The sequence below is a fragment of the Arctopsyche grandis genome, chromosome 7 (assembly GCF_051622035.1).
Source record: "Arctopsyche grandis isolate Sample6627 chromosome 7, ASM5162203v2, whole genome shotgun sequence".
Classification (NCBI taxonomy): domain Eukaryota; kingdom Metazoa; phylum Arthropoda; class Insecta; order Trichoptera; family Hydropsychidae; genus Arctopsyche; species Arctopsyche grandis.
The window spans coordinates 2,976,349-3,004,159 of NC_135361.1; the positions used below are offsets into that span (position 1 = coordinate 2,976,349).

Consider the following 27,811-nt stretch of genomic DNA (forward strand, 5'->3'; position numbering starts at 1 on the left):
TATTATTATGTTATAAATGTACATATATGTAAAGTGAATGGTCTTTTGATTGATAGGAAAATGTGTTTCAACCCTTTCACTGCCTAGAGGTCTGAAAAAGCGTTCAATTTTATAGAAATATATATTATATGTCACATGTGTGCAATTTTGTAATCGTTGCACGTGTGCCACATAATGAGGTGTGTAAAAATGCATTGTTTATAATCATGTAAAACGATTGAGAAACTGATTTGTATTATAAGTATGTACATATGTAATGTAGGTAATGACCTTTTATTGTTGAAAAAATGTGGTGTAACTATCTCTTCTTTGTAGATTGATGCTGAAGGTTGGTTGTAAAACGTTTGGAAGTTTGTGATATTATTTATTATGCTGGTAATCTTATGAATGTTTGCAAATGTTTTATTTTTGCAGTGTTAAATAACAATGCTGTAATTTATCGGAGAAGGTTATGTTTGAAGTTGGCAATTATGTATTTGTTTGAGAGTGAAAATGTTTCGTTTAATTGGTACATAAATATAAGTTTATGATGTTATAATGTAGCCTTCGGGACGGGAAATGGGTCATAAATGACATCATGTGTATGTTTGTATTTGACATAATATTTCAAAAAATCATTATTACTCGTAAACTTTGTAATACATATGATATTTTATAGAGAAATGTTTCTATTTATACATTTAGTTATGGATAGTATTTATATTAATGGATTTAAATTTTTTTTAAGTAGAAAAAGTATGAATATAAATATTTTTTCCGTATTATAGGGGTAGGGGATATACATACATAAGTAAATTTGTATATTTACAAATTTTTATGTATTTTCGTTTTTAAATCCAAATTATGCAAATGCGTTTTGTCAATTTTAATTTTATTTTATGAAAAGCTCTTAAAGGTCAACTTAAAGCTTTTAAGTCATTCAGAGAAGCATTCTTTATTACATCTAAAAATTGTATTATTTGTTTTTTATTATTATAATTCGTTGAACCCCGCCTTGATTTACAAGGATATTAAAATGCCTGATTTATATATCTCGAATTTTAGTACGCTAATCGAATTACTCGTCGTTGGTTAGATTATGAAGATTTTATTACATTTAAGCAATAGTTATTATAAAAAATGTCATAAAACAATTGAAAATTTTATACAAATTTTATTCGTAACGGATAGAATTTTTCTAATTTTTTACCGAATATTTTATGGCGTCTCTTAAATCTGGTCATTAATTAAACTAATCTTAAATAATTAAACTTTGACCTTGAATAAAAATAAAAACTATTTATAAAATTGCCGGGGTATTATTATCGAGATTAAACTGTTTATGCAATAAATAAAATAAAAATCGAATTAATTATACGTTGTATTAATACGTTGGTAAATGATGTTGTTAGTTGTTTTGTTCTGTGCGCTATGTATTATTCATTCAAAAATGCATTCCGCGTCATTGTCAATGCAACGATTGCACATTTAAGCAATTTGCATTTTAAATCTCTTGCTCGGTGTAATGTGAGTAATTTTACAAGCAGAGAAAATTACTTAACGACTTTTTAATGTGTGGTTATTGCAAATTATGTGAGCTTTTACGATGAGCTTTCTCAATTCATAGTGGGTTATATTCAAGGATAATTAATTTTACAAATAACAATCTGTGCAAACAATTAAAATTCATCATAGTATCATATAATATGATTCTAGAAAGCGTTGCTTAAAGCTTTTTAAGTAACGGATTGATTATTATTGGCGATCGGATAAAACAGCACACGAAATTTTTTTCTATATGTAGCTTTTTTCTGTAGGTTTTATCCCCAACCAAATTCATTAAATCTATCCTAAACTTAACACATTCATTAATATTATGTTGGTATACGATTTCAGTATATGTATGCTCAAACCAATAGAAAAATCCTACTCATGAGCCAATTATGTACTTGTAGTACTAAAGAAATATGTATCTCAAAAGTTAAATGACCTAAAATAGACAAAACAACTTATGTATATATGGATACTATTGATTCATATAATAGAGCATATGTACGTATTTCCAATGTATACGAATGTACTTTTACATCTACATTTTTTCCAGTTCAGGGTGATTACATCACACACCTAATTAGGAACACTGGTAAAAATTGCCCAAATTTTGGCATTGGTCCGAGATGATGTCGGTCACGAGCCACTTGTTCCGTATAAAATACATACATATGTATTTTAGAAGGTGAAAGTTACGCATACATTATTACGGTAAGTGTGTCCAGATCGAAATTCCAATGGCGATAACAAAATAGTACGTAATAAGCCTATAATACCATACACAATAATAATAATATTGTAGCATAATAGATGTCTAGATACGTTGTGATTATGTGTGGTAGCCATTTTCTAGCAACACGTAACAAACACACTTCTTCAAAACCGGAAACGTGAGCTTGCCATACCACTGTTTTGAAATATCGTGGAACAGTGCTCTGGGACGTTTCGACACTTCCCGTTCCTTCCTGCTTGCATACGCTTTAATAACGTGCAATCTTTTTACGAGGGCGTATATATGTACATATAATAAAAAGCGGATTGTATGCATATTGATGTTTTTTTTTAAACGAGTATGTCAAATAAGGGTGGACCTAGCAAGCTTCCCTGTGGGACTCCCGCTCTACTCCCATAATACGACAGTGCAAACATCATAATTAATACAATCCCATTGAAACTGCGAATATAAAAGACTATGAATATTTGAAAGATAAAATATTTATGTGCTATTTTTGAGAATCGTAGCTCGCCAAGGAAGTGGCACTCTAAGGTTATGTTCGAACGATTATCTGTTTTTAAAAGGCACATCTCCAAATAGTAGTTGAATAGTTGCAGATGAAAAAAATAGTAGTAATGGTGATGTGCAATTTAATGAGATGATTCAGCATTGATGTGGGTCTATTAGCGGTCATAGAATCAAGGCACGCCATTCAGAAACTACCTTTTATTTGCTACAAGGCTATTAGGAAGTGCACAAGCTTTGTGCGGTGATGCTTCCCAGCTGATCTCAAACTGTGCTTTCTAACATTCACTGACGTAATACATATATTTTTAAATATAAATTTATTTTATTTTATTGGTTTTCTATTGAGTACTACACCTTTGTGAAAGTTTATAAGGATAAAATATTGTTTTATTGAAAAGTTTTTTGATGTTGAATTATATTGGGCTATTATGCCAGAGCTTTTTAATGTTGGTCTATTTCGTCTTGGGATGTTTTATCAGCATTTTCCGTGGTATTGTAAGTAAGTACAACTCAAAACTAATAATTGAATTTGAAATTAAAATATTTTTTGAGGACTAACTAATACTACATATTGTAATTATAATTATTATTATATATGATGTCTAGTAATATATGTACATATGTACATGCAAATATCCTGATTTAGCCCTTCTACTCGCAAAAAGCTCACCTTAACATAATTCACTCGTACGTAATAATATTACGAACGTTTGATTATTGTTTTATGGTTTTTTTTTTTCTTCAAATGAGAACAAATGCTAATTGAGCGCTTTTGAAATGGAAAATACGCGAGCCGTTAAATTACCGAAAGCTAAATAGGCGCCTATTATATTATTTTCGCAAAATGCGCATATTCTACGAGTCTCATTCTCTCTCTCATAAATGATTTATTATATCACAAAACGTTTTATAAATGAAATATGCGATTTTTATTAATATCTTCTTTGGCGTCCGAATAAATTACGCAATATACAAACTGAAAATTTTACGGTGAATATTATTAAAAAAAAAACAAGCAAACAAATGTTCGACATACTTTATTTGTATGTACATACATAATGTACGTTTAATGTGTGTCGCTTAGAAATTTTATTACATACCCTATTATTTCTTTAAGTGCATTCGATATGTTGCAATCGCGAATGCAATATGTATGTACATAAGTGACAGATATGTTTTATACATAGAATTGTATTTATGTACATCCGGTGATTAGAAATATTGATTTTAAAAGCAACTTTTCTATTTATTTTTTCTTCTGTTTTTAGTACGCTAAAGCGGCACTTTGACTCGTCTGTTTTTGGTGGAATAAAAGTGTTGTGAATTGAATTAGCACACTTGAGAATAATTGGTAAGGGTTTTTTGTGTTATGAAATGTGACACAAATAGTTTGATTATTTTTACTGTCAACATTGTTCAACAGTTCTCAAAATGGCCGATGTTGAAAATGTTTGTTAGTGAAAAATTTGGGTTAAAGAATAAACGAAATTAATTTTGAAATTTTAGAGTTTCATATATTAATCCTTATCATTGATTTCTTGCTTAGTTTGATCTCTACCTAACTCATTTTAAATGCATATATGTATATATTTCTATGTGAATAAACATCACCCAACGAAATAGCCCCGAAAAAAATCGCATGATAAAATAGCTCTTTTGTGCTATTTTGTTAGGTCACCATAACTAAGATGTGTATTGCATATTAAAGAACCTATGTATATTTTTAGCTCTCGAATTCAATTTTCTATTTAAACAACAGGCACTTTACTCTATTTTAATTGAATTATCAAGGCGATGCAAGACATATTTTCCTATGCATTATACATAAGTAGATATTATATCATGTATATTTTACAGTCGAAGTGTATTTTCAGTTGTAATATATTCCAACTGGCATTTTAGGTCATTCATATTCGAATACAATTCAACTAGTAAATTATATTTATTTATTTATTTATTTATTTTAAACAGACCATTGTGGCATAACAGGAATTCCTAAAGCGCCACAATGGTCAAAAAATATAACACAAAAAAGAAAAAAAACAAAATAACAATTAAACATAAACATAAATACATCCATACATACATAAAAAATAGCATTTAATAATAACAGATAAAGTAAAAATATCAAATAAAATATAGCATAAGGAATGCCTTGCACCTACAGCCAGTTTCAATAAATATGTAAGAAACAACTACAAATACAAAACATCCCTGTAAGGCCCAAATGGAAGAGAGTTAATCAAAATTTCACTCATAAATCACAATCAATCATGAAAACAATGATGAGCGCAGACTACCAGATAAATGGGTTAGAGTAATTTCCGACAATTTACGCTCACTAAGGTGGAAAATATCACATTCAGTCTCGGCAGCAACGATTTCATTAAGAAGTCGGATAGCTCTTGGAATAGGAGCCATTCGAAAAAGGACTGTGCGGGCAGGAGGTACAGCCAGCAAATGATGATGTCTACCACGCACATAGTGATTAAATTATATATCTACAAGCGGAAATACACTTTCGTCTGATGTTTTACGATTGCTTTAGAATTCAATAATTCGTTAATATTTGCTAGGTATTGCAATTAAAGGTAATAAAAACCGTATTACGATAACTCTAAGAATGTGTTCAAACAAAAATGTGACTTTCCAACTCAATTTACTAGTCGAATGACGTTTTCATGAAAACCTAACCTTTCCTTTTAGCCTGTTATTAACTTACATATAGTTGATATGTATTTTCAATTGTAATATATTTTGACCAGTCGGAATGTAATTATCCATGTGAATCAACTTCTGTAAGTTAGACGGAAAGTAATCCAACTAGTTAAAATATATTACAACTGCAAATACACTTCAACTGTAATGGTAGTAATGTAATGGTACCAGGTTAGATATAATATATTAAAACTGGAAGATACATTTCAACTGAAAAATATATAAATATTTGGATTTTAATGTACTACGTATGTTTAACATAATATTAAATTGTGTCTACCTACATATATACTTATATAAAAGGTCGATTTCAAAATATATAATCGTGCAAAAATATTTTTTAAACTTAAGGTGTATATTAAAATTTAAATAAGTACGTGACATTGATATTTTAATACACGAGAGTATACATATTATACAGACGACTTAATTCCAAAGAAAAAAAAATGACTTTGACCCTTTTTACAACATATGTATAATAGAATCGAGTCACGGAATTGGGCAATCAATTCATATGAACTCGCAAGGAATGCACCGAAAAATTTCTTCGATTTAAATTGCACCATTAAAGTGTCAATGATATTCAAGGATTCCAATATCGAAAACCTGTTCTCGGCGAGACGTTACATTACTTTTTTACAAAACGACATTTTTTTAACGCAGTGAAAGTGGTCGCTAGGAATTTTTGCAGCAGCTGATTATATTTATCCGCCGCAAACTGAAAATTCGCCATCGGATCATTATTCATCGTCAAAATTCGCGATGGGGTTCGAAATGTGTGTTATATCGGAGGGAAAGTTTGAGAAGAGTCTGCATCTGATCGATCGAGTTAACACTCTGCGGTCTGGCACTCAATATATGTACGTATACTAATTAAATTATTCTTAATTCGAGTAGTAATAGATTGCAGTTCCAAAAATGGTTGTGGATACAATCCTTGATCTCATTGATGGGCTTGTAAGCCGAATTGGCAAGTTGTAGACAAATCACTTTCTGTGCGAAAACATTTTGGTCAAGGTTTTCTCTTTGTTGGAAACAATGCAAATCCAGGAAGATGCATTCATCGAAAGGTGTAAAATACGTTCCATTGTTTTTCTCAACAATGGATTCGACTGTAATTATATGCTTGTTATTAAATTGTAAAGCGATCGGTGTTGTTTTGACCTAATGAGTGGGTATTATAGAGCCGTTAGCGATGAGTTATGACTTTGAATTGGATATCAATAATTTTAAGTTATGTTCTGTTTTGTAATAAGAATTCAGAATGAGCATTAAGATTTTAAAGAAGTTAGAACATTATGTTTACTGTGTATATTTTCATTATTTATTACGAATCGCTAACTGTATATTACACTTACACAATAGTTTTAAAATTCAAATGGCTAATTAGGTACGATCATGCGATTACCGATTATTAAATACTAGCGTTGTGCCCGTTGATATTTCAATGATTGGTTTTGGAAATGGAATTGATTCAGTTATTAAAATAAAGTTATATGACATCGCAATTCTAATATGACAGCAATTCTGTAAATTTTTAGTCATATCTATTTAGGAAGAGGTAAAAAAGCAAAAACTGCAGGAGGTGTTTTCCACAGAGGTGTTCAAATATACAATGCCCTTCCTGAAAGCATTAGAGGTGCTAGTAACATTGGTGCTTTCTTGAGGGGTGTTAATGGATACCTTTGTGGTAGATGACGCAATTATATACATATCTAAGTTTAATAAAATGTTATATTATAGTTATTAGTATTCGTTTAAAATTTTTAATTGTGAAATAATTCATTAGCAATTTGCTATTAATAATAAAAAATAAATAAATCTATTACTTAGAAATATTGTTATCAAAATATTATATAAACCCGATGAAATATCATCGTATGGGTTATAGCAGGTCTGGGCAAACTGTTCGAATGAAGGGCCACATTCGGAATTAAAAATGATTAAAAACGGCGGGCCGCAAGTAAAATACTATTTATAGATATACATACATACATTATTTTCTGTCGTGAAAAAGAATTTCGACAAAAAAAAATAAGTGATCCCCTAATAACCAAAAACTTGGCGGGCCGCACAAAAATTAGAATCGGGCTGCAGCTTGCCCAGGCCTGGGTTATACCATATTGTTATTTAATAAAAAAAAATCAAATAAATATGTCAGTCATGTAATTCGATTCGCATCGTGGTCGTATTTTTTGTAAAATCTTTAAAATATAATTCGTTTAATATTTATATTTATATATAATTAAATATGTATATTTAATTTCATATTTATGTTTATATGAAAAAAAATGGTTCAAAGCTTCGCTGAAGCAAACGACCGTTATGTATTTTTTTTTATATGTCGTAACGTAAGCAATTTCTAGTATACATAGGTCTGTTACCGAGAGTTGGTGCATAGCATATTTTATAGGTGCATATCATGCTGTCATACTTCATTAAATAATAAAAAGACGGTCTGTCTCTTTTGAGCATATGTGCGTGAGTATGAGATCGCGCCAACTCTCGGTAACAGACCTGTAATATAGTGACTGACTAGGTGAAAATTTCCGGGTGTATTATAAGTAAAAACTACCTACCTACCAATAGAAAAATTAATTAATTAATTAAATTAATTATCAATATATGGCGCAAAATGCTCATGATATTATTTTCCTAGAGTAAATATTGGTAGCAAACAGTATACATATATGTATACAGGATTTTTCTTGATTCGTTATTATATTCTTACATTGCGTTGGCAATGTTTTAACTGTGACGTACATACTTTTACACGAAACGACTTTTATACTACGGCGAGCGTTATCGCAGACACACAGACACACATAATAGCGCTATTATAATATATTATTAAATTAAATTAAATATAGAATAGTATTGACAAGATCAAACACATATTTACCTACATACAACAGTATACAATTTCTAACATTCTCAACGACCCAATTAAACATCCTTGTTCGAACGTATCTACATATCTCAAGACACAATACCTATAGTGTATTCGATTAGACCTTCAAAGTGATTAAGATCGCTAATAATTACCTATAAATTACGAAATGGGAGGAGTCGATAATTAAGTTCGTAAAAAGTGCATTTAGCTCCGGTGCAAAATTATGCAAACGAAACAAGTTATTTAGCACGACAGGTAGATCAGATCGTATGGCGTAAGGTACGCACATGTTTGATTCAATGAATGAAAAAAAAATGCACAGAGCAGTAATGGATTCGAAATGAAATTATTAGCCATTGAGCTTTCACGTACATACTACCGGAGAGCAAAATTGCATGTGCATATTTCAAACGAGTGAAAGTTATATCATTTGAACGCGCTGCTCTCGATTAGGACTACGATTTCTCAATCCTTTTACTTAAAAATTCAGCGTTGACGTGTGGCGATTTAATTGGCAGGTTCGTCTGTCGTTGATTGACTGGTTGACTTTGCAGTGATCTAATTAAAGCTTTAGCTTCGAAGAAAACAAAGAGCGGTTTATAATGCGGACACACAAATCACAAGCACTTGTTGCACAGACACAGTCTGATCGATGATCGTGCTAAAAAAATGCACAAAATATGCATACGGGCAGAAGTTTCGAAACGAGTCCGACAAGGTAGACTGTAAAGTGTCTTGCATAATTTATATATTCGGCATCTTTGGCAGTGGCGTCGAACCTTTTAATTCAACGCGTGTTGCATCGAATGCGCACGGAGACACGAGGTGCGCACGAAGACATGACGCGCTTATGGAGACACGTATGAAGAAATTTCGTTGTCAAATTCATTTTAAAACTTCGTGTTTGCTAGTACGGGACAATGATTTAGCTCGGCATAATACGTATATAATACATTTCATGAGAATATTCAGATTTACAAAGTCATAAGTGCTGAATATAACAAAAAAGAGCGTGACTACGTCATGGTTGACATTTCAGCAATAACATATTTTACGTTTTATTATTTTTTATGATTTATTACGGTATTTGATGAACTGTCCATGTATAAATCACTTTTTGATGGACAGTCCACATACCAATTTTGAGCATGTCTATTGGGTCATAAGTACACTCTTTATATGCATATTTATTTACAAATTTTTACCACAGTGACATTACAAAATACTCTAACGCGTCTCTGTGACCAGACATATAAGCATATTACAAATATTATATATAAAAATTAAGACATATAAGCGTTATACAAATACTATATATAAGAATTAGCGAGACATCTATGTTATAGATAACTACATATGTAGCTGTATTACCCGGCTTCGCTCAGTATTTGTAATATAAACCGCTTAAACATGACTAATCTAATAGTAAACATTTTATTAAATTTATTTGAATAGTTTTATTTTATCTAAATTTATTTGAATACTCATTTGTTTTTTTTATTTAATCGACTGTCACGAACAAACAAACATATATAGTAAGTCTCTTATAAAAAATTATATGTTCGCCAATGGCGTCTGCGCGCCCTAGGGCTCCGCCTTCGGAGTCTGCGCCCCCTAGGAGGTGGAGCCCTAGGACTTGGCTCCTCAGCTCCATCTGCGCCCCCTAGGGCTTCGCTCTCGGCACCTACGTCCCCGGGAACTTCGAATCCTTTGAATCAGAAAAAAGCGAATTATTTGTTCGATGACGTCACGGATTTCTACGAACGAAGGATACATACATACATATATACATATATACAAAGTCTCTTTCCAAATTATATATTAGATAAATTTTTGAAATCATATATATATATATATATATATATATATATATATATATATATATATATATATATATATATATATATATATATGTATATAAATAGTGGTGACACAGTGGGTGGGATGGTTTTTGCCAATTCGATGTGGAACCGCTTCAACGATAACATCAGATAAATTGCCAAACTCTGATAGGAAACCATCGACTTGCAGTCACAAATATACAAGTCGGACCAGCAGCATTAATGATTATACGCAGAATAAATTCTTTTCAATGGAGGTTAGCTCATGGGATTGAACCCGGCGGCCTCTCGGTGTTTAGTATCAAAGCAACCACCGAGCCACGCTGCTGTGTGCTTATGAAAATCTTTGTAAATCAAACCCTTAATTAATAAAGTACCTATTTATTTGATGCAATTAAAACTTTATTGAATGTAAAGATTTAATTGAGTGAAATGAATACGTACCGTATTAATTAAGGTTTTGATTTACAAATATCACTACCATTAGGCTTGTATATATATTTTTTTCATTAAAAAATATATTTATATTATCCAGAGTAGGCTTAATAGAAATTTATTGACTCAATCAATAAATATAGTATTAATAATAAATAAAATAACAAATATTAATATGTATGTGCATTTGATTCTGTATTGTTCAAATAAATAATGAAAGTCGTCGATATATAATATTTTTAGGTATATTATAATAGTTATACGATTTAATAATTTGATTTTAGTAAACTAAATTTTATTTTTCGTATTATATAAAACAACATCTGACTTTTTAGAACCGAGTCTTAAATTTGATTAGAATTCCGCCATCGTACGACCGCAATTTTCAGCAAAAATAATTAGATAATAATAACTGTCAATATAAAACGTGATAGTATGCTTTTATTGTAGTAATAATGTCCCGGTTCCATTTCTAGAATATTATCTATTATATTACATATATCATTATATATGTATGTATGCAATGGTTACTTTCTAAGCAGATTTATCGAGATCGAAACGCATATTGATCTGGGCTGAAAAATGGCAATTAAATTACGACGAACGTAAAATGGCGTAAATTTAAACGACACACTTTCTAAAGAGAGCGGATATTTATTCCAAATACAACATCAACTCAAAAACGTAATGATAATTTAAGTTATTATTTGGAACAATCGCAAAAGTACCTAATCAGAGATTGTATTATATGCAGTCGACGTATAATTTGGAAAAAGATTGCAAGCCACTGATACTACGAACGAAAATCGGGTCGTCAATCAATCTGTGTAAATTTTTATCAAACACGCGTAAAAAGTGGTGTTGCGTCGTTTCGGTTTTGAAGTATGTATGTTCATATGTATGTGCGATTTCGAAAAATCAAGTTTCGCATTTTGTATTTAAAATTCAAAAATTCCAGTCAAGGTCTATGAAAGTTTTGTTTATTTATTTTTTACGCGTTGCACTGTCTGCGACATTAATTTGCGTCGTTTGTCGTTAGATGGTGTTGCAGTTCCGGTTTTAAAATTATATTTGAGTATGGTTTGCAAGTCGTATGATGGTCAAGCTATGTATTTTACATATGTGTGTTTGAAAGTCACATAAATCTTCGTGTCAATTTCGCGCAGTCGCTATTCGATGAATATTTCATGCGGATTTATTCGCGTGATTCACAGGTTGTTATAGTCGATTTCGTAATGTGAAAATGCACATGGGAATATTTCCCGATCCCAATGGGAACCTGTTTTCGATTCGGGTAAACGCAAATCTCAATTGCCTCTATTTACTGTAGTCAATATAGTATTTTTCCGCATCCTTTTCAAATGCTATAATAATAGAAGGGCCCTTACGAATAAATAAATTGTGTCAATATTACGCGGCACGTCTCCATAACTACGCTTCAACGCACTGAATACAATCAGATCAATTTACGTATAAAAATGTATCCCATGTTGTTTATTGTGTGTTTTTGAATGCATTGTGCAATTTTTAACGATGCACTTGCCTATTCTGCGAGTAATATAAACAAACAGAGAAGTTTTTATCGGATATACGTCGAGCACCAAGCATCAAATACGACTGATGCTAAAATTATTTAGGAATGTCTGTGGACAATCGACACTTGACAATATAACGCATAAAGCCACTTCTATTATTATAATTTTTTTCTGGTTTAAGGATGAAATCACACAGTGGTGAAAGTGGGATGTAAAGTTTTTGATAGTTTTAAAAATATAGAAAAAATGTCGCGTTCATGGGATGCGTACAAGGTATAGTCCTTTCAAAAAAAGACCCCATGGGTGTGTTCGATAAAATGTTATCCTTGCTTGACAGTGATTGATAACGGTTTTAAGAAATGTAGGAGAACTTGTCGACGTTCCACATACCACATCCCGCGCTGTGTGATTTTGCCCTAATCCGTGCTATTTTTGACCGGGTTTTCAACGTATCACGACATAAGATCCAAATATATAATATCCAACGACAAAAGTTCCACGAAAGAAGATCCAGCCGATAGAATGTCCACCTGATAAATAATCCATGTGATAAAACCTCCGACCGATAAATCTTCCATTCGGTTAAAGGTGTGGCCACAAAAGATCCGAAAACAAATATTAAAAGTAATAATGTTTGATTAAACGCTCTATATTTAAAACGGATATATAGTCAGAATTTTAAATCGGATATCGAGTCAAGATTCGAATTGTTTAAATTACTTTCCGATTATCAAAAATAATTATGCTTAGTTAAATTAATTGCATTTATCAGGTGGACATTCTATCGGCTGGATCTTCTTTCGTGGAAATTTTGTTAATAGATCCTATGTTGTGTAACCGGTTTTCAATTGTGACAATATGTAAAAGAATTGTATTTTTGAGTTGTAACGATCAGCAACCGATCAGATCCTTTTGTTTTATTTTTCACATCCTTGTCAAATTCATCGTAGTTGCCTTTTAATGTACTGATATTGTTGCGTAGGAGTGGGCTTAGGGATCTAAATGATCCAATGTCGCTTCAGAGCATTTATTATACGTTCGTTCGACTCTTTCAATCCACCTTTTGTGTCCATTCTTTAAAAGGCAGGTCGCCGAGTGTTCGGACACACAGTAGTCCGAACAGCCCCGACATTCCCTACAAACTCAGAATTTTCCACCTTTCGTTAGTCTGGAATTCCTGCATTTCAATATTTTGTCATATAGATATATTTCGTAATCAACACATATTTTATTTGTTTTTAATTTATACCAAGAAGGCCTAACAGGTAACCCCAATGCGCCTTCCTTGCCAGAAACATTGAACATTTTGTTGCGTAGGGGTGGGTGGAGGATCCAAGTAAAAGGCCAAAAGTCGTCTCACAGCATTTATTGATGATTAAGGAGATACACGTATTGCCAGTATTCAGTCCAGAATGACCTGATATCGCCTAAGTATCGCCTTATAAGGGATAGATCTCTCAGGACGTCTAATCTGTTTACCTACTGTATAGTCACGTATTCGGATATGTATTCCCACGGTATGATAAGTCCAATCACTATTTAGATTTCATGCACTTAGCTTGTCGCTAATTCTTAAAACCACTTACACCGGTTTCACGGTCTCTCAGGACGCTGCCTGGCCTAATCCGATCGCCATTACTCGGCGGCTCTGTTTAGTATACGTTACAATTTGATACACGTATTATTTATTTAATATTAAATAAATAAATTGTACTGGCCGCGGACCAAATTTGCACAAGACAAGGCTGGTTGGGCTTATCGTCCACTTTCTTCAACAACATATATACATACATATATCTATATAAGGAAGGCCTAACAGATAACCCAAATGCGCCTTCCTGGCCAGAAACATTGTACATTTATTATACAAAGTAAATACATATCAATTAACATCCACAGAGACATTTATGGCCAAATTTGTAAATTTACAGCATTTTACACAGTTCAGCGAAATTAAAAGCTGAAAACTCGAGATTTTACATAGAAAATGGGTGAAGTTGCCGTTTTGTTGGAACCTTTTCAATAAAAATCAGATAAATTGGCAAACTCCGATAGGAAACGATCGACCTGGAGTCACAAACCAAGGTGTGGCCAGCAGCAACCAGTGGAGCTCGAACCCGTGACCACTATGTTTGAAAGCATAAATGCTTACCACTAATTCACGCTGCTGCTGGTTTTAAGTTTTACTTAAGTGCAGGACCGCGCCTACCACATGTACAGATGTGTGCAACCCACACAGGCGGACAAGAGATATGATAGTTGAAAAAATTATATTCCTTAAAAAATACGAAACAAGATACGAAGAACATCTTGTTGTATTCTTGTGGATGGCTGTTGCAGGTTGTAAGTAACACACCCGAACTATAATTCGGAGAAATAACGGAATAGCACGGATTTGGGATTTGAACCCTTGACCACTTTGTTCAAAGCATTATATGCTAATCACTAGTCTATTCTGCTGGTTATTGTATGAATATACAAATTGCATAAATACATTTCATAAAATGTCCACTTGAATATCTTCAGATCAATAAGTCAAGATGGACTTCACATAAAACTGAAAATGTAGACATTTAAGCTTTGTTTCTTTAATATCGATCAATCATACACACTCGTTTAACAGATTGCTCCAACGCGACGAGTGTGCGTGCTATACATATTATTAAGAATACAAAGAGAAAAAAACATGCATAAATACAAATACAATTGAAACATTAACTAAACTAAAACTAAACTATAAAGTACATATGTATAAGAAAATACAATAAATAACAGAATGAAGCTAATAAAAATCTTGTAAGGCATAGACTAAATATTCAGGTCCAGTTAGTCGCCATCCCCATTGTATTATATTTGATTTTAAATGCTTTTTATTATTACGAAATTATGTTCACAATACATCTTATCTCAATTTTAATAACTACTGATCTACTGATCATTTTCTATTTTACAATTTAATTTAATTTGGTTAGTAATCATATTATTATATTATTCTAATGTTAATGTACAGCATAATAGGAAAAAGAACTCAAAAACCAATTTACAATTCTGCCATTGTATTGTTGCGTAGGGGTGGGTGGAGGATCCAAGTAAAAGGGCAACAGTCGTCTCACAGCATTTATTGATGATTAAGGAGATACACGCACTGGCAGTGCTCAGTCCAGAATGACATGATATCGCCTACGTACCGGGTATATAAAGGGTCGATCTCTCAGGACGTCTAATCTGTTTACCTGTTGTATAGTCACGTATTTGGATATGTATTTCCACGACATTGGGTTTCCCCGTACCGATTCTGAGAAAAGCCTAATAACGGTCATTGTTTAGCCTAAATGCACTTAGAGTCCAGATATTTATTTATTTATTTTATTCTAAACAGACCATTGTGGCATAACAGGAATTCCTAAAGCGCCACAATGGTCAAAAATATAATCTTCCAGATATAATCCTAGAAGTAAGTGAAAGCACTTTAATCCGATAACAGATATCCGTTGGTCTAAGTGCAAGCACTTAGTCCGATAACAGATAACCCTTGAACGGTCACATAGTCTCTGGGATTCTATTCGCTTAATCCGCGGCGTACGTAACAGTATTATATAATCAAAGACCGGCGTTGGAAAGATGCTTATGAAATAACAATAGACCACTCAAAAGCAAGAAATTGACAATAGTGAATCATTTTTTGTGCGAAAAACATCAATTTACTTAACCTATTACAAAAATTAACAATTGAATCGGTCCAACATACCAACATAGACAAAATAGCCCCAATAAAATAGCCCGCACGTAATTACAGCTTGGACATTGGCATACATCCGATTATTTAAAAAAAAATTCAGCCAATTATATCAGAACTATTTTTCAAATAAGCTTTTTAAAAGGGGCTATTAAAAAAAAGCTTTTTAGACGGAGCTATTATGTACAAAAGTGAGCTTTTTATTAGCAGCCCTATTATTTCCAGCATCAATATGTATATTGACGTTTCTTCAAAATTCAACAAAATTTCTAAGCAAATAAACAAACATATTCCCCTCCACACAAGTATGTAAATACATAAGATTATTTTCGGATGCAGTAAAATATAATTAAGCATACCTTGAAATTTTTGTACCAGTGTGTGTAATTAAAACACTTGGGGCCATATACATACATACATATATATACGTCGAAGTTTGATCTTGGCCCGAAATTGGACGAAATTAATATTTTTCGTTGTTCAAACGGTCACGAACCCATTAAATTTAATATATACGTACGTTTTCGTCGGCACTTAACGTGTTAAATCAAACGAGGATTCATCTTATGATCTTCACGCAATTATATAATACTCTTTTACGCCAGTATAAATACCACACACACTGCGTGTTATATTATACTCGACTTGGCCCACTTTTTTTTTTTAAATATAAACAAGTACCTACGTAACATCATCGAAACTTTCTTCGGTGTGTTTGTATTGTTTTGTTGTCGGGTTTATTTATAAATTCGGATTCGTTTTTGATGTTGCGAAAATAATGGTTTGGATTATTTACTTAATTATTGTCTGTAATGTTAATATGCGTATTGAAATTGCGCCAATTGATTACAATCCTAACTAATAATTCAAACAAACAAAAAAGTGAATCAAATCATTGAATCACCTTGAATCAAAAAGGGAAAAATTCGTATAAAAACAACTTTTCCTTACTTGAACGCTACCAATTACGTTAATGAAATCAACACTTATTTTCTTTAATTTAAAATTGATCCTGGTGGGTTTTTAGTTTATCTTAAATTGCGTTGTAAATTTGATAACAAATTGGTCAATTCATACATGTATCCTTTTCATAAATGTTTTTACATATTATGAAACTGATATCGAATTAAGTCACCTGCAAAATCAATTGAATCTTTCGCTCCATTCAAATTGTGTAATAAAGATTGTATTTTATTTTAAATAAAAAAGTAAAATTACTTTTAGGACATATGAAAGGCATACGCATCATTTTTTATTAACCTTAACCGGTCTTGAGATGCCATGAATATCCATGGTTATTATGAAATATCTGAAGCTGTTCTGAGAATACTTTCAGTATATAAAGTATATACATTAAATAACTACATACTTGAAAAGTATCAGATTATTATACTTTATGTATTATATATAGTATATAAAAGAAATAAAAATGTAGACTATACAAATTTTGCTATGAACACTTTTACATATTTTATTTTATTTTATTTTATATAGATTACAAACAATTTAATTACAAACAATGCAGCATTTTATTATTACATAAATCAATGTATTTCCAGAAGCTGAAGAACACAAAATAAAATTAATTAATTAATTAATTAAGTACAGAATTAATCCATTAAGACATATATGGAATTAGATTTTTGTACATAATTTTTACAAATTATACACACAATAAATACAGAAGATTTGTGACAGCATGATTTTTTTCCAATTTTGAGAAACCGTTTCAACAACGATCAGATAAAATTGGCAAACTCTGATAAGAAACGATCGATTTGGAGTCACAAATACCCCCAAATGTAACCAGCAGTATGGCGGATCGAACCCACTGATCACTTGGTGCTAAACATACACGTTACCATTAAGCCATACTGCTGGCTTTATATAAATATATAAATGGAATAATATTTTTGGGCACGGCTAAATCAACATCTCTAAAATAGCTCGCACGACAGAATCGGCGTTCGCCCGACAAATCAAACGTCAAACGGGGTTGACAAGAATAAAATTTGACGTTTCAGTGAAATCATAACCAGTTGCATTTTCACTGGGTAATCGTAATATCTTAGCAGCCAACACTTATTTATTTATTAGGTTAGGTTAGGTTATGTTAGGGTTGGCCCTATTCATTTAAGATTTGGTTTATTTTTGCATTATACAGCATTTATTTTTGTTACTGGCAACCCATTTGACGGGCGGAAACCGAATCTATCGTGCGAGATATTTTAGAAAGGGGCATTATTTTTATTTGCCGGACTGATAAATGGTACCCAACATAAATGTCCCAAGTTTTAATGTCTTTTCACCGATTATTTAAACCCACTTACTATTCTTACTATGATATAATTTATTTCTTTGCATATAACAAATTAAATACCCAAATGGAAGTACTATAATAGGGTAGCCCCTTCCATATAAATTTCAAGAGGTCAAAACTTTAGTCTGTGTAAAAACGAAATGACAACTTTTGAAATAAATTGCATACAAGTTTACAGATGTACATATATGTATAAGTGTTCTAAATTAAGGCTTGCAATATTGCAGATGCAACTCGATCCATAAGATTATAGGTCATTGGGTCGATTATGACCATGTGAATATCAAATGTATACAATATGTTAGCTGTCATAGAACATCTTGCACTCCCTGTCCAGAGACGATACCCGGTCACCTTCACATTTGATGCTAGAAAGGAATGTAGATTCTGAGAACATTCAATATCAGATGCAACTTCTTTATGATATATATGTATGTGTGTGTGTGGGTTTTAAAAACCACCTGACACATCCTATGAGAGCACGCCTTATACTGACCGTGAATTTGGAAAATCGCGCAGTCAGTCAGTGGCGTGCGGAATTTCCTGACGAAGTGTTTCGCTCTTGACCTTTTCAATCTTTTTTTTCTCCTTTTTTCGGTTTCGTTTTGTGAATTTTGATTGAGATGTGTGTAATTATGCGCCTGTTTTACGTTTGAATTTGAATTTTTATTTTTTTTAACCCTTCGAAGTTGTAAATTGTGCGCGTGCTTTGAATTTTGTTTGTGGGGTATGTTGATGTTGATTGATGAATTGTCGTGTTGTATTGCGTGGTGTCGATCGTGGGAGTTTTTTTTTTTGTTTCGGTTTTAAAGAGTTAATATATGGTGTTTTCAATTTAAATACTTATAAGAATGTCGGCTGTGATTAAAAATAGTATTTCAATTTTGTATAATTCTATTTGACAGAACATCCTTACTTTTTTTACAAGCCTCCCTTACGTTTCACTTACTATAACAATTCAGAGGACTTTATATATCTTATCCGATCGTTTTTTTAACATACCTACATTATAGATTCATGCTCAGAACATATTGTACATATAAAATAGAAAATTTAAGAAATCAATATTTAAATTGACAATTTTCGTTAGAAAAATAGACGTTGTTCGGGTTGATTAAATTTAATCACGAAGAAAACCTTCAAAAGGTTCCGACTCTTTCCAAAATCCACCAAAGAAATAGTTTTTAATATTTTGTTGGTCTTAAATCGAAAACTGTAGATTTACATAGCAGGCATAAATACATATAAATTATCATATGTATAGTCGCGAACACATGAATTGGAATGCTTAAAATAGTATCCATTTAAGTATAGAATTTTTTATATATTTTTTTGTTAAAATAAAGAATTAAATTATAACTTATAATTTTACTGACTTTTGTTGGTTTTGTTTAAGATCCCTTAATATTATGCAAAAGCATATTTTTCTATAGCGTTCCGGTTTGTGTGTCCGCGACTGTACATTGGAGAAGTTTTATGCTTTATTTTCCAATAACTACATACAAATGTATTAGTGATAGTCATATTTGGTTCTTTTGGGTATGTAAAATAATCATAAATAATTAAAATACGATTGTATGTAAATAAATATAAAATATTAAAACTAATTAATTGTTGATTATTATCGAATCGCCCGGGTGATTAATTGATATTAATTAATTAATAGCAATCGCAATTCTATGGGGCGTGCCCCATAGAATTGCGATTGTTATTTTTTTTTCTTAATTTAGTTAATTAATTAATGATTATTGTATACGGAAAATTCATTACCATCATTTTTCAATTGAAGCTACATATGTACCTCCTTAATGACTGTAAACTCAGGTATGTTGTCAAAATATTGATGATTGATTTTTTCCAAACGTGGCTATTTTTTCTTGACTGCAAGTGAGAAAAACGCTAAAATATGTAGCTCATCAATCAATGTTATGCCATTAGAAAGGGACATTTTTTACCGACAAACCTTATCACAATGAATAGCCAACAATATAATAATACTGTAAACCTTGACATTTGCGTGGAGTGTGAACTCGTTATCTCTAATGAAATTTTGATGAGATTCCTTCAGTTATTGAAATGTTTATTTGTTTTGAAAACGAATTTCAAAGTGCGTGAAATATACGTAAGTATGATATATTTATTCATTGAATGTTTGTATTTTAAAAATGAAACGACTTTTAATGCGCGTTGGAGGAAATTTAGCCTTCATGCTTTCATTAAAAGATTTAGAAACAATTTTTTGCCTTTAAAAACTGACTTTTTTCGGGGAACTTTGAACTCCTTCATGTAGATTTAATTACCCAATAATCCTTTAAATAATAGCATCTTAAGCCCTGACATTTGAATCGAATGTGAACTCAATTTCTTTAATGAAAATTTGATGAGAATTTTTAACAGGCATGAAGTGTACTCGTATTTATTTAACCCTCAATTTCTATTAAAAAGGTTAAACGCGTATTAAAGCGTGTTAAATGAGATGATGGAATTTGCTGAATCGGATTTCACCTTCATGCTTTCATTGAAAATATTCTTGGAAACAATTTTGTGTCATAATAAAAGGATTTTTTGCCAAAGAACTGTTTCGCAAAAAGTTAAATACAAAATAATGTTTACTTTACACCTTTATATTCGTGTGTCAAATCGTTATCTCAAATGAAATTTGTATAAGATTTATTCATTATTGAAACAAGATTAAGTGAAAATTATTTAAAAAAAATGACACATGGCAGAAGTGGGATGATTCAACCTCTCTCAATCATCTTACAACTTTTTTATATAATCAAAAATGGAAAGCTTAAGAAATGGGATTATTGGGCAATTATTTAACGATCGATTTATACCTGCATAGGTATTTTATACTTTACGAGTGGCAAAAGTGGGATTATCCGACATTTGTCATTTATTGAATTATAAAGTTGCATATTTATAAAAAAACGCATTTAAAAAGTGGCAGAAGTGGGATGATTTAACCTCCCTCCATCATTAATTTACAACTTTTGTATGTTTTCAAAATTTAATTAAATTATTGGGGAATGATATAACGATCGATCTTTACCTGCATGGGTATTTTGTACTTAACTAGTGGCAGAAGTGGGATTATTTGTCATTTATCGTATAATAAAGTTGCATATTTATAAAAAAGAGCATTTAAAAAGTGTCAGAAGTGGGATTATTCAACATTGGCCGCTCGCCACGATATAACAGTCGATATGTATGTAGGGTACCTATACATATTTATATTATTATTTGGCCGTGCGGTCATCCCCACGACGACACACACGTAAAATATAGGCGCGCCTTTTCGACGGGAAGTTTTCCCGGGATCCCGCCGTCCCGCCACTACATAGCGCGCCATAAATCCCGAACTCCCAAAAGACCGGGAAAAAGCCAACAATTTACGCCAAACACTTCCGCGAAAATGTGCTCGGTATATTTTCTGTGAAAATCGGCGAATTTTTCCAAGAACCACCCCCTCTTCCCCACCTCCCAACCTCTCTCTCCATATATATTCAGCCCTCGCATACGTACGGTATCGGCACAATAGAAAGTGACCCTTTTCGACGGGCGCAAATGAATATACGGCCACGTTTTACGTAATATACGAGGTTTGTATGTACATATGGATGTATGTATGTATGTATGTATATTGATATGTATAATGGAAGATCAAAGCAGTGATAACCAACCATGTAAATCATAAGCTTTTTAGATATTTGGCCTGTTGAATGTGTGTAGATTTTCAGCAGTTAGGGCTTGCTTTATTTGTAAATCAATATTGTTTTTTGTTTTGCTTACGACGAATTTTAGAAGACTCCTTCATGTAATTAATTAAGTATGGCTTTTTACGAAATCTTATTGAATTTCTCAATATTTATTTGCTCCCAAATGCATTATAGTTCAATGTTAATTTTATTTGTATTTAATAATCTGTTTAATAAGTTTGGCCTTTTTGAAAACATTTTATCATTTTTGAAATTTAAATATTTGCCTTCTGAAATATTAAGTTGTTTAATCAAAGACTAGGTGTTTGAAATCAATGTCAATATGAGTGCGTTTTCAAAGAATTTCTCTAGTATTTGAACAAATACGTATCGAGCATTTATGTAAATGGGCAATTTAATTGAAATGTTTGCTCTTCTTGATATTTCATCAGTTTTTTCAAAGAAATGAAATTTATATACATATATGTATATCCTCACTAACCTTGAATTGACTCATCCAACTTTTTTCTCATCGAATTTCATTTCACAAACTATAAAATATTTCAAAATATAGTTTATGTATCCGCCTTTATATTTTAACCCTTTGAATGCTGACTAACGCCCATCGGCGATTAAGTAGTGACTCAAAGGGTTAACCCTTTGAGTCACTACCCTATGTAGATAACTACGGCCGAGAATTTCGAGTTTTGTAAAGGTGTGTTTAGACTCTCTTGTATATATCTTGCAACAACATAAAATAAGCCTATTAATTAATTAACAAAACTAGTTCCATCTTCTTCATTGTTGTTAAAATGTAATGCTTACAATCTATGTAAATGCCAAGCCACAATCTAAAATACTAAGCAGTTAGGGACTTATGTACATAGAGAAATTCGGCTATGGTTATAAATTCAGAAATTTTGGTATCAACCAGTCTTTATAAACGTTGACAAATGAATGACACGGATTACACGACCCAAGTTCAATGCAAAGGCTTGGCGGGTAGTATTCTTGTTTACTTTGTACATGCTCAAAATACAACGCTTATCGGCGTTTTTCAGACCCATGGACTTAGTCAGCATTCAAAGGGTTAAACGATTTTGAGTATAGTTTTATTTAAAGTACTGTAGAACATTATTTCTCCAGTGATTTCTCACAAAATTAATCAAATTTAGCCCGGGCTATATGAGGACTGTTTTATTTGCGGGGGCTATTTTTTTTAGATGATCCGTTCTGATTAAAGTTATACATATATTCTAAACCCAATTATTGTATTGAATTACTCGCAACCGTTTATGACGAACTTATCAAGATTGAACATCACTGCGTCGACACAGCACGAGATCATAATCGAGACACAACTTTAGCAACGATATGAAATGGAAAACGAAGAAGAAGAACAAGGGATGACTTAATCATGACGAATCGTCACGAAGAACATACCATACGAACGAAACGGATCAAAACTCGTGACAAATTGAAGTAACACGAGACGAAAGCTCACCCACGCTACGGCAAGCCTCCGGGCGAAGAAGATTCGCAAGACCCGAAATCGCAATTTTGCCAATACAAACGAGCTCCGCATTCGTTACATATATTTATGTAATAATTATTACACACAGACACTTTTATTTGTATACACTTGTGAGTCATTCGAATTTTTTAATGTAAGAGGCGTGTCCGGTGAGCATTTGTTCGATCGTCTCTTGTCGTGTCTCGGACCATATCCGATTGTGCGAATTTAGAAAGTCATTCATCATCGACGGTTACTTTTGTGTTTTGTTGTTTGAATTTTGTTGTTTGGCGAATTGTCGACCACACTTGGAGGCGTACACTTGTGGAGCTTCGCAACTCTATGTAACGTAATGGGATTGAGCAATTGAAAAATTGCCCACTATCCCACGACGTTTTTGTCTTTTTGCATGAGTCGAGGATGAAAGTATGGGCTTAGTCCTGATTTAAGGTAGCCGATATGGTTTCGTTTTAGATTTATCTTCTCGTGCTTTTCTATAGTGTGTGGGTGCGATTGTAATGTCCTTTCCACTTTTAAGCTCGGTCGTGTGGGTGGTTTACACTCTGCTTTGTTTTAATGATCACATGCTTAGAAGCAATTACCTTAGCCTTCTTCCAAGTCATATCCTTCATGAGTGATGAGTTGTATTTGTGGATTTCGATTATAACTATCCACTATCTATGCATTTGTCATCTTATGTATGTACATACTGGTTAGTTTTGGTAATTGTTGATCTGACTACAGACTATCCTCCAAAACTATCTGCTAATTTGATTGGACAAGTTTTACTACTGTGGCCCTTTAATCTACTTGGGTTTTCTTTACAACACCTCTTCTCGTCTTCAGTTCTCCACTTTCCAGAATATTAACCCATAAGATCATAAATCTATTTTGTCAAGTTTGGACTAACCCACAAACCTTTTCCCTTTTATATTGTAAACAAAACGATAACCTCAATTCTTCATCCTTTTATTCTCCACTATTTTAAACAGCAAAGCTTCAGTACAAATCCTTTTCTTTTTTTACTGAACCATCCTTCAAACTTAAACCTGTCGATGTACATATGTAAACGAATAATGTTAAACATTTTCCACTTAAATTCTTATTCGGATTCTTGCTGATTATAATACAACAGAATCGATCTGATTTTCGACTGTTTACATAATTAAACCTTACAGGTTATAAATGTGTAGTTTTTGCGTAATCTAATATTAAAAGTTTAGTCAATCAGTTTTCTATTGATTTTGTTTGGATAAATTTGATCATCGCATTCTAACTAGCGATTGCAATTTACCGTCAAAATTCATAAACCGGAAAACGGTACATGATTACCATTAGTATACCGGTATTTACCGGTAAATGAAAAATAATCGTTTTCGTGGAATAGATAACTGTATGTGTTTACTTTTCCTAAAAATGTTAATCTAGATTGAATCGTTAATAATTACAAATAAATTATGACATAAATATAAATGAATGAAAGCAAATTCGTAATAATGAATAAATTTAATTTTCTAACCAGTCATGTTTGTTTATTTAAAGTTTGAACCATTTGAAAGTTTCAATAATAATTAAAATTACCGTTTGATCGAATTTATTACGATTTGATTAGTCTGTGTTGACTATTTACCTAAATACTGAAAATAAATAAATTCCAGACAATCTAATTAGCTTGATAGCTAAAATATATATAAATAAATAAATAAATAAAATAAAAATAATCCACAATACGCCATTTCATGTAATATTGTGCAATAATATGCCTGTGTGTGTACTCAAATTGCGATAAAATATTTTACCGTATTATTCGGTTTTGTTATTTTGTACATCGGTATCGATGGCGAAATTTTGTAGTTTTATCGGAAAACCAATATACCAGTATTGCAATTCCTAAATCTAACCCAACATATGGATCAGTTCCAAATTTGAATATGTATCTAAAAGAGAAAAAGTATGAACACTTAATCATTAAATTGAATTCACTTCAACTTTGTACCGTCGATAGATTTCTCCCACAAACTGATCAAGAGAATTTGAATATAAATCCAAACAGATTCGCAGTTGCAAATTTCACCTTCTACGACACTAATTTTCCATTAGCAAACGTTGTTCAGTAACAGAAGCACGACGATAGACTTGTCTGGCTTGCTTATTATGCATCAAACGTCGATAGTCGAATTGAATCAAACAAGCACCAAAAAAAAAAACACAAACCAAATAAAATTATAATAATTTATTCGCATTATGATCCGAATAGCGTACGTCTAACAGAATGTCGTTTTGCGAGTTTCGCAATTAGCACACGGGTGCGACAATGGCGACAGTCGACGACCAAACTTTTTATTTGCGAATTTCACAATTAGCGCCGAAATTAGCTCAGTGCACTTTTCTTCAAGTCGCCGATCGGTAAAACAAATATAAATTATCTACAATGCCTAATCGGCTAGCTGGCAAACACACTAACACAAGTCCTGTTGTCGATTTTCAACGAAATCGACTCTGGTTTTCCCATACAAATTCGAAATCTTAATATTTGAATCATCTTTATACCTAGCATTCTATCCATTCACCTTTCCGGTTTTTTTTATAATTGAAATATCTTCCTAGTAATATTCTGAAGTATTTACCTGTTGGGCTACTATTATGAATTAGATTACGTTGCTTCATTAAACGTAGCTTTTGAATTGTCTTTATATGTAAGTATCGATATCGTTGCCGGAAACCGGAACCGGGTCGGAAGTGCGTCGAAGCCGGTTTTATCAGTGGTTATCAATGTAAGGTGCTAATTAGCTTACAAATGGCCTTGCATCATTTATATAATATATATGTATGTAACTACATTTCAGAATGTTTCATTTTAAATTTGAATGTAATCTGAATTTGATTGCATACCTACTGATATATTGAATAAGTGCAATTATATGTAACTAGTGTTGTGCCCGATAAAATATCTTTGCATGGGTTATGGCTTATTAAGCTATTAATTAAAAAAAAATTAAAATAAATATGTGGGTTCCGAGTTTGATTAAATACGTTTTAAATATATTTAATTAATATTTATATTTAATTGTTTTCGGATTTTTTGTGGCTGGACCTTTAACCGGTTGGCTGATTTATCGGTCGGACGTTTTATCATATGGGTTTTTTATCGTCTGGATCACTTATCAGGTGGACATTCTATCTGGTGGATCTTCTTTCGTGGAACCTTTGTCGTTGGATCTTATATCATTGGACCTTCCTTGCTATGTGTTTCCGCCCTTCTTTGCCACTAGATAAATTACCCGGCGTTGCTCTGGTGGTGGAAAACTTGTGTAGGGGCATCTTGACAACGGATTCCAACCCTTTCCTGAAACTGGCTACGGTCTTATTGACATATCCATGCTATAATATATAATACAAAAATTGGTAGTCCCAAGTCTGCACTTTCATATGGCAACCCTTGAACCCAAGGCTTCGAGTACTGCCAAAGTTACTTTTCTAAATACAGTACACTCTCAATTATCCGGACTAATGCTGGGGAGGGATAGTTGAAAACACGGATAATCTGAATCATCAAATTTTTACTTGGTTTCGAATATATGTAATATCATATTTACAGCACAAATTTTTGTTTAGATTATTTATTAAGAAAAACACTCATAGTTAATCAGATACGTGTTCGTTAGTAGTTATGTATGTAGTACTAGTGTTGTGCCGTTTTATGACTAACGAAACCACTGTTATCTTCTTCACTTGTAGTGTCACTCTCATTTTCTTCCTCTGAGAAACAAAAGAAACGAAATCTGCATCATCCATGCGTTTAAAACCTGGATCACTTAAATGATGATTAAGCCACCCCCCGATGTTTTCCTTATCAACGTTTTCAAAACATTTTAAATTATCCACTTAATCCACATATGTAATTAAGATATTCACATTTGCTTCAATCTCTTCAGAATCCACTAAATCTGTTTGCATGCCAGGAAGAATCTTTCTCCATGATCGAACAAGTGTTACTGGCTTTACTTAGCATCCAATATCGTCATTTTTTTCCAGAAATTAATCAGCTTGTCATCTTCCTCAACAAGAGTTTTTAGAAGACTTTGACGATAGAGACGTTCCTATGATTATATAATACCTTGCTCCATGGGCTGAACCAAAGATGTCACATTGGGGAGCAAAATTTTTTTAACCATAAATCCATCGTTTGTTTTATAAGAAAGAAGTTGGTGACCTTTACACTGATTTAAAAACACTATTTGTACATACACGTATACATGCTTTAGCTACTATTTATATACATACATACACACAAGATTTTACATATTGTCGAGTGATCAAATTCGATATCAGTTGAACGTCTGGGT

At 32.2% G+C, this 27,811-nt stretch overlaps 1 protein-coding gene across 5 annotated transcripts in view; it reads left to right on the plus strand.

Annotated features, from left to right (window-relative positions):
• tfc (Brevican core protein triforce) overlaps positions 1-27,811 on the plus strand; it is a 117,920-nt gene that overhangs the window by 16,712 nt on the left and 73,397 nt on the right. Inside the window, exon 1 of one of the 5 annotated variants that reach the window (XM_077434122.1) lies at positions 22,088-24,643. The exons of 3 other annotated variants lie outside the window; for them this stretch is intronic. The gene's annotated coding sequence lies outside the window, so the exon portion shown is untranslated. Of the gene's footprint in view, positions 1-22,087; positions 24,644-27,811 lie in introns of those variants that run through there. One more of the 5 variants, XM_077434124.1, reaches the window with a different exon arrangement.